Here is a 10,043-nt window from a genome sequence, read left to right on the forward strand (position 1 = left end):
CTGACACCTCCCTCCTCTTCCTGGCCCTCTCCATATCTATTAAAGCCTTTCAACCCCAGGGCATCAATGTGGATTTCAACAGTTTTCCTCATTCCCCTTCCCCCACCTCACCCTAGTTCCAAACTTCCAGCTCAGCACTGTCCCCATGACTTGTCCGGACTTGTCCGACCTGCCTATCTTCTTTTCCACCTATCCACTCCACCCTCTCCTCCTTGACCTATCACCTTCATCTCCTCCCCCACTCACCCATTGTACTCTATGCTACTCTCTCCCCACCCCCCACCCTCCTCTAGCTTATCTCTCCACCCTTCAGGCTCTCTGCCTTTATTCCTGATGAAGGGCTTTTGCCCGAAACGTCGATTTTGCTGCTCCTTGGATGCTGCCTGAACTGCTGTGCTCTTCCAGCACCACTAATCCAAAATCTGGTTTCCAGCATCTGCAGTCATTCTTTTTACCTTTAACATGTAATTTGCCATCCATTGCCCTCATACTAACAGATCACACAGTTTTAGTCATAGAGATGTACAGCGCCAAAACAAATCCTTTGGTCCAACCTGTCCATGCCAACCAGATATCCCAGGTAAAAACAATGCCTGCAGATGCTGGAAACCAGATTCTGGATTAGTGGTGGTGGAAAAGCACAGCAGTTCAGGCAGCATCCAAGGAGCAGTAAAATCGACATTTCGGGCAAAAACCCTTCATCAGGAATACAGGCAGAGTGCCTGAAGGGTCAATCCATTCTAGTCCCACCTTGCCAGTACCCGGCCCGTATCCCTCCAAATCCTTCCTGTTCATATACCCATTCAGATGCCTTTTAAATGTTGCAATTGTAATAGCCTCCACCACTTCCTCTGGCAGCTCATTCCACACATGCACCACCCTTTGCATGAAAAGGTGCTCCTTAGGTCTCTTTTATATCTTTCCCCTCTCACCCTAATTCTATGCCCTCTTGTTCTGGATACCCCCATCCCAGGAAAAAGACTGCATCTATTTGCCCTATCCATGCCCCTCGTGATTTTATAAACCTTTGTAAAGTCACCCCTCAGCCTCCGACGCTCCAGGGAAAACAGCCCCAGCCTGTTCAGCCTCTACCTATAGCTCAAATCCTCCAACGCTGGCAACATCCTTCTGACTTGCAAACGTTTCGTCCCCTGTCTAGGTGACATCCTCAGTGCTTGGGAGCCTCCTGTGAAGCGCTTCTGTGCTGTTTCCTCCGGCATTTATAGTGGCCTGTCTCTGCCGCTTCCGGTTGTCAGTTCCAGCTGTCCGCTGTAGTGGCCGGTATATTGGGTCCAGGTCGATGTGTTTGTTGATAGAGTCTGTGGATGAGTGCCATGCCTCTAGGAATTCCCTGGCTGTTCTCTGTTTGGCTTGTCCTATAATGGTAGTGTTGTCCCAGTCGAATTCATGTTGCTTGTCGTCTGTGTGTTTGGCTACTAAGGATAGCTGGTCGTGTCCCCACCCCACAGCACAGGGAGTTTGACCCCACCCCACAGCTCACCAACAGGATAAACAACACACTGAGGAATCTACAAAAAAACGGACAGATAACCAGGTCTGACCTACAAAGAATGAAACCTGAAAGCAACAACACCTCCAGATTCTATGGACTACCCAAAGTGCACAAACTAGACATCCCACTCAGACCCATAGTATCACTACCAGGGACACCATCACACAAACTAGCCAAAGAACTACAGCAGAAACTGAAACACCTGATCAGCGGATCCAGACAATCTATACAATCGACACAGGAATTCTTGGACATCATCAGAAATATGCACATAGACAAGGAAGAAACTATGGTCTCATTCGATGTAACGGCACTGTTCACCTCCATCAACAAAACACTAGCCAAAGAAACAATAGCCAACCTGCTGGACAGACATAACAGACAACAGGACGTTGAACCTATCAACAAAGACAGCATACTTAAACTACTGGACTTGTGCCTCACAACACACTTCACATTCAATAACCAAATATACGAACAAATCAACGGAACACCCATGGGCTCACCGATCTCTGGACTCACAGCAGAAGCAGTAATGCAAAGGTTAGAACAAACAGTCTTACCACAACTTCAACCCAAACTTTGGGTCAGATACGTGGATGACACCTTCGTAATAATTAAAAACACAGAAATAGAGAACACACACCAGATCATCAACGCCACACTCACAGGAATCCGATTCACTAGAGAGGAAGAAAAGGACAACCAACTCCCATTCCTAGACGTGATGGTACAGAGAACACCGAACGGAGAATTCACCACAAAGGTTTACAGGAAAGCCACACACACAGACCAAGTCCTAAACTATGAAAGCAACCACCCCAACACACACAAACGAAGTTGCATCAGGACACTGTTCAAAAGGGCCACAACACACTGCAGCACACCAGAACTACAAAAAGAGGAAGAGGAACACCTATACAAAGTATTCGCCAAAAACGGATACCCTCGCAATTTCATCAACAGATGCCTAAGGGAGAGACAATGGAACGAGGACATGCCGCAACCCAAAGGACTAGCCACACTACCATACATCAGGAGCATTTCTGAACTGACAGCCAGACTACTGCAACCACTAGGACTCATAACAGCACACAAACCAACTGCCACGCTCAGACAACAACTCACCAGAACAAAGGATCCGATACCCAACATGAGCAAAACTAATGTAGTGTACAAAATCCCATGCAAGGATTGCAGAAAACACTACATCGGACAAACAGGAAGACAGTTAACGATCCGTATACACGAACACCAACTAGCCACGAAACGACACGACCAGCTATCCTTAGTAGCCACACACACAGACGACAAGCAACATGAATTCGACTGGGACAACACTACCATTATAGGGCAAGCCAAACAGAGAACAGCCAGGGAATTCCTAGAGGCATGGCACTCATCCACAGACTCTATCAACAAACACATCGACCTGGACCCAATATACCGGCCACTACAGCGGACAGTTCGAACTGACAACCGGAAGCGGCAGAAATTCCCAGCTCCGCGAACAGAACCACAACAACGAGCACCCGAGCTACAAATCTTCTCCCAAACTTTGAACATCCTTCTGAACCCGTTCAAGTTTAACAACATCCTTCCAATAGGAAGGAGACCAAAATTGCACACAATATTCCAACAGTGGCCTTACCAATGTCGTGTACAGCCACAACATGACCTCCCAACTCCTTTGGTCAATACAGGGGAACCTCGATTATCCGAACGAGATGGGCAGGCACTATTTCGTTCGGATAATTGATTATTTGGTTAATCGATTAATGGCTTTCCTCTGGGGCTTGGAGTTCAGCGAGCCCTCCGCCCACCCGCCCCCACCCAAAACCCATCCAACATCGCCTGCCCGCCAACCCGTCTAACACTGCCCCTCCCACCTGCCCGCCAACCTCATCCAACACTGCCCCCGCCATCTTACCCCCAACCTGACCCCCAACCCCGTCCTCTGCCTGCCCCCCAACCCCGTCCAACACTGCTCCTAACCCCATCCAACGACATCCCCACCTGCCCAACACCGCCCGCCCCAATCCTGTCCAACATTGCCCTGGCCGCCCTCCACACCGCCTCCCCGCCCGCCACCAATCCTGTTCAATAATTCCCCCACCCAACCCCCCCCACACTCATCTGCCACACCCCCTTCACCTCACCTCCCCCCCCGTCCACCCCCACCTCTGCACACCCCCGCCCCTCTCCCGGTGCAGCTGGACTGGACACCCACAAGACTGCTGCTGCCTTTTGGGGGTGAGTGTCAAAATTGCACACACACACATACACAGACATACACAACTTTCTACTGCAGCTTTTTGACAGGTCCCACTTTTACTCTTTACAGGTCAACATTGGAGAGATTATCTGGGGAAGGTGGGTTCAGGATACACCCATATGTAAAACTCCAGGGAAAATGTGGGAAGAGAGAGAGTGTGGGAAGTCAGTCATTGAGAGTCGGTGCCTGCGCTCCCATCAGTCCAGGACTGTTCTCAACAGCATTGAGTTCACTTTTAATCACTGGAAACAAAAGACAGTGTTGGACACATGTCTTTGATGTAATTTTTCTGTCAGACCTCGAGGGTTCAATCCGATTTTCGGATAATAGATATTCAGATAATTGAAGCTCCTCTATACTCTGGCCAATAAAGGAAAGCATACCAAACGCCTTCTTCACTATCCTATCAACCTGCGACTCCACTTTCAAGAACCTGCACTCCAAGGTCTCTTTGTTCAGCAACACTCCCTCCGACTTTACCATTAAGTGTGTAAGTCCTGCTAAGATTTGCTTTTCCAAAATGCAGCACCTCGCATTTATCTAAATTAAGCTCCATTTGCCACTGCTCAGCTCACTAGCCCATCTGATCAAGATCCCCTTGTATTCTGAGGTAATCTTCTTCGCTGTCCACTACACCTCCAATTTTGGCATCATCTGCAAACTTACTAACTATACCTCTTATGCTCACATTCAAATAATTTATATAAATGATGAAAAGTCGTGGACCCAGCACCAATCCTTGTGGCACTTTGCTGGTCACAGGTCTCCAGTCTCCACCACCCTCTGTCTTCTACCTTTGAGCCAGTTCTGTATCCAAATGGCTAGTTCTCCCTGTATTCCATGAGATCTAACCTTGCTCACCAGTCTCCCATGGGAAACTTTGTCAAACACCTTACTGAAGTCCACATAGATCATGTCTGACAGCACTGCCCTCATCAATCCTCCTTGTTACTTCTTCAAAAATCTGAATCAAGTTTGTAAGACATGATTTCACATGCACAAAGCTATGTTGATTATCCCTAATCAGTCCTTGCCTTTCCAAATCCATGTACATCCTGTCCCTCAGGATTCTCTCCAACTTGCCCACCACCGACATCAGGCTCACTGGTCTATAGTTCCCTGGCTTGTCCTTACCACCTTTCTTAAATAGACCTCCAGTCTTCTGGCACTTCACCTGTGACTATCGATGATACAAATATCTCAGCAAGGGGCCCAGCAATCAGTTCCCTAGCTTCCCACAGAGTTCTCGGGTACATGTGATCAGGTCCTGAGGATTTATCCACTTTTATGTGTTTCAAGACATAAAGCATTTCTTCCTCTGTAATATGGACATTTTTCAAGATGTCACCATCTATTTCTCTACATTCTATATCTTCCATGTCCTTTTTCACAGAAAACATTGATGCAAAATACTCATTTAGTATCTCCCACATCTCCTGTGGTTCCACACAAAGGCCACCTTTCTCTCCCTAGTTACCCTTTTGTCCTTAATGTATTTGTAAAATCCCTTTGGATTCTCCTTAATTCTATTTGCCATGTCTCCTTTTTCCCCTCCTGATTTCCCTCTTAAGTATACTCCTACTGCCTTTATACTCTAAGGATTCATGCGATCTATCTTGTCTATACCTAACATTTGCTTCCTTCTTTGTCTTAACCAAACCATCAGTTTCTAAAGTCATCCAGCATTCCCTACACCTACCAGCCTTTCCTTTCACCCTAACTGGAATATACTGTCTCTGGACTCTTATTATCTCATTTCTGAAGGCTTCCCATTTTCCAGCCGTCCCTTTACCTGCAAACATCTGCCCCCAATCAGCCTTTGAAAGTTCTTGCCTAATACCTCCAATTTAGAACTTCAACCTTTAGATTTGGTTTATCTTTTTCTATCACTATTTTAAAACTAATAGAATTATGGTCGCTGGCCCCAAAGTGCTCCCCCACTGACACTGCAGTCACCTGCCCAGCCTTATTTCCCAAGAGTAGGTCAAGTTTTGCACCTTCTCTGGTAGGTACATCACATACTGAATCAAAAAATGTTCTTGTACACACTTAAAAATTCCTCTCCATCTAAACCCTTAACACTATAGCAGTCCCAGTCTACATTTGGAAAGTTAAAATCCCCTACCATAACCACCCTATTATTCTTACAGATAGCCGAGATCTCCTTACAAATTTGTTTCTCAATTTCCCTGACAATTTGGGAGATCTATAATACAATCCCAATAAGGTGATCATACCTTTCTTATTTCTCAGTTCCATCATAGCTTCCCTGCATGTATTTCCAGGAATATCCACAGTACAGCTGTAATGCTATCCCTTGTCAAAAACACCACTTCCCCTCGTCTCTTGCCTCCCTTTCTGTCCTTCCTATAGCATTTGTAACCTGGAACATTAAGCTGCCAGTCCTGCCCATCCCTGAGCCATGTTTCTGTAATTGCTATGATAGCCCAGTCCCATGTTCCTAACCATGCCCTGAGCTCATCTGCCTTCCCTGTTAGGCTCTTGCATTGAAATAAATGCAGTTTAATTTATCAGTCCTACCTTGTTCTCTCCCCCCACCTTACTAATTTAAATCCTCCTGCGCATCTCTCGCAAATCGCCCTGCTAGTATATTAGTCCCCTTCCAATTCAGGTACAAATACAGGTCACTTCTACCCCAGAAGAGAGTCTAATGATCCAAACATGTGAGTCCTTCTCCCATACAGCAGCTTCTCAGCCATGCATTCATTTGCTCTATCCTCCTATTCCTACCCTCCCTAGCTTGAAGCACTGGGAGTAATCCAAATATTACTCCTCACGAAGACCTCCTTTTTAAATTCCAGCCTAACTCCCTTCAGAATCTCATCCTTTTCCCTTGCTATGTTATTGGTTCCAATGTGTACAATGACTTCCTGCTGGTCCCTCTCCCCTCGAGAAGTCAAACTGATCATCTGCAATCCATTCCCAGTTCCAACAGATCTCGTGGGATCAGCCACCTCTTGTCTGAACAGATTACACTCAAACAATTGGAGAGAAGCTTTTAGACTGCATAGATAATAAATCATGTTACTAAGAAGACTAAGCTTAACACTGGCCCCTTGACAAGTCTGTCAATAACCCAAACTCAGTCTGGCATGAAACCACATGATAAAAGACCTTCCTATATTTTCCAGTCTGTTTTGTTTGCAGTTAGGCTGCTTATGTTACTTAAAGATCCCCAAACTGCAACACACCAGTTTATAGTAATTGTCACTTCTCTAATGCATCCGTCCTGCCAGGACATAGTACAGGTAAATAGTACTAGTGTAGTTTGGTGTTCATTAGTTGCATTGATGTGATAGGCTGAAGGGCCTGTTTCTACGCTGTATGATTCAATGACATGAGTACCATTCCATTTTAAGTCAACCCCATCATATTGTTCCAGAAATGGTTCCAATGGCCCAAAGGGAACCTGTTTTAAACACACTACCCCTTTAGCTACATGTTAGTTCTTCTGATGTGTCTGTTTTTATACTAATTTGCATGTGATTTGAATAACAATGTACAGTACAAGGTCCTTGTCCCAGGTACTAAGTTCAATTCAAAACTTAATTCATGGTACTTTTTCACCCAAACTGACACTGAATTTACCTCTCCCTGTACAGGCCAGATGGGATACACTTCTAAAGTGCTAGGACTAACGTCCTTGTGCAGGCTGTTTCCCTGGAGCTTTGGAGGCTGAGGGGTGACCTTCTAAAGGTTTATAAAATCAAGTGGGGGGTCATAGATAGGATAAATAGACAAAGTGTTTTCCCTGGTGTGGGGGAGTCCAGATCTTGAGGGCATAGGTTTAGGCTGAGAGGAGAAAAATATAAAAGGGATCTAAGGGGCAATTTCTTTCACGCAGAGGGTGGTGCGTGTATGGAATGAGCTGTCGGTGGAAGTGGTGGAGGCTGGTGCAATTGCAACATTTAAAAGGCATCTGGATGGGTATATGAATAGGAAAGGCATAGAGGGATATAGGTTAGGATATCTGGTCAGCATGGACAAGTTGGACCGAAGGATCTGTTTCCATGCTGTACATCCCTTTGACTCGAAGGGTTTAAAATAATGTGGCGGCAAGGAGGGTCGGGGGGGGGGAAGAGATAGGAATCAGAAAGTATTAAAGAGGAAGAACAAAGTGTACAAGGAATTGGGAGAGACTTCGATTACATGAGGAAAGAAAAGGTAAAGACCACAGTTTCTTATTTTTCTTCTTTTTGACTGTGGTCTAAAATGGACAAGGACTGTTTTTGAAATCAAGAATTGCTGTAGTTTTAAAAACAAGTTGCTGTAACTCACCGTGAGTTATGTTAACAGTGTTGCATTGCAAGCAGTGGTAGAGGTGAGCTAAGAAGGCACAGCACCAGAGTGTGTGTGTATAGAGTGAAATTTGGCTGGCAACAGGTAGCTAATTGGTTTGCGCAATTATGACCACTTGTGGATACCAAAAGTAGCCTGATGACTACTCTGCAATTGGTTCCTGAGCAGCTGAACATCTTGTCCATGTGAATGATACAGGCACAGATTTTCCAGACTGGAAGAAGCAAGATCTGACTCCACATCTCTGCAATCAAGTGACTCAAACCTGAAGGAGGTCAAGTATACTGTCTCACCATTTGCCACGAGCTGTTGCCTCCAACCAGTGACCGTGAAATTGGACGATTAATATGTCTTTAACAAATAAGAGAATTTGGAAGGAAGGACTTCAGAAAACAAAAGATCTTGGGGAGACCTTATCAAAGCGTTTGGACTCGTGCTTTTTTAAAAAGATTCATTTGACAGGGTGTAGGTTTGCATGCTGAGCTGTAGGTTTGATATCCAGACATTTCATTACCTGGCTAGGTAACATCATCAGTGGCGACCTCCAAGTGAAGCAAAGCTGTTGTCTCCTGCTTTCTATTTATATCTTTCTCCTGGACGGGGTTCCTGGGGTTTGTGGTGATGTCATTTCCTGTTTGTTTTCTGAGGGGTTGATAGATGGCATCTAGATCTATGTGCTTGTTTATGGCGTTGTGGTTGGAGTGCCAGGGCTTTAGGAATTCTCTGGCATGTCTTTGCTTAGCCTGTCCCAGGGTAGATGTGTTGTCCCAGTCGAAATGGTGGTTTTTTTCATCCGTGTGTAGGGCTATGAGGAAGAGGGGAGTCGTGTCTTTTTGTGGCTAGCTGGTGTTCATGTCTCCTGATGGCTAACTTTCTTCCTGTTTGTCCTACATAGTGTTTGTGGCAGTCTTTAGATAGGATAGTGAATGAGGTATTTGGTATGCTTTCCTTTCTTGGTCAGAGCACTGAGTATTGGAGTTGGGAGGTCATGTTGTAGCTGTACAGGACATTGGTTAGGCCACTTTTGGAATATTGCGTGCTATTCTGGCCTCCTTCCTATCGGAAGGATGTTATGAAACTTGAAAGGATTCAGAGAAGATTTACAAGAATGTTGCCAGGGTTGAAGGATTTGAGCTATAGGGAAGAGGCTGAATTGGCTGGGGCTGTTTTCCCTGGAGTGTCAAAGGTTGAGGGGTGACCTCAGAGGTTTATAAAATCATGAGGGGCATGGATAGGATAAATAGACAAAGTCTCTTCCCTGGGGTGTGGGAGTCCAGAACTAGAGGGCATAGGTTTAGGGTGAGAGGGCAAAGATATAAAAGAGACGTAAGGGGCAACTTTTACATGCAGAGGGTGGTACATTCATGGAATGAGCTGCCAGAGGAAGTAGTGGAAGCTGGTACAATTGCAACATTTAAAAGGCATCTGGATGGGTATATGAATAGGAAGAGTTTAGAGGGATCAGGTGTTGGCAAATGAGATCTAGATTAGGTTGGACGAATTGGACCGAAGGGTCTGTTTTTGTGCTGTACATCTCTATGACTCTCTGAGTCATATCCAAAGAAATGGGCATGGAGGCAGAGATAATGGAAGAAGAGTTCAACATCATATTGTGTCTGAAATTCATTGAGGTGGCGGTGCAGGGGGATAAACTAAGACCTTTGCTGAAAACAGAACATTCAGCATTAGAGAGCAGAACATCAGAAGGATAGTAAATACTCGACAAGAGGTGGGGTCAGGAGAATGGATGGAGTCAAAGGAAAGGACAGGAAGGGATGGAGAGAAGTTGTCCTGGAAAGACCATTGGCAGAGAATTTATTTGTTTAAAGCGAAGGGGGATGAGCTTAGATTAGTTCACAGCGCAACATCGAGGGCCAAAGGGCCTGTTCTGTGCTGTGTTGTTCTATGTTCTTACCTAAAACTGGATATGGCATT

The sequence above is a fragment of the Chiloscyllium punctatum genome, chromosome 4 (genome assembly GCF_047496795.1).
Source record: "Chiloscyllium punctatum isolate Juve2018m chromosome 4, sChiPun1.3, whole genome shotgun sequence".
In the NCBI taxonomy this organism is placed as follows: Eukaryota; Metazoa; Chordata; class Chondrichthyes; order Orectolobiformes; family Hemiscylliidae; genus Chiloscyllium; species Chiloscyllium punctatum.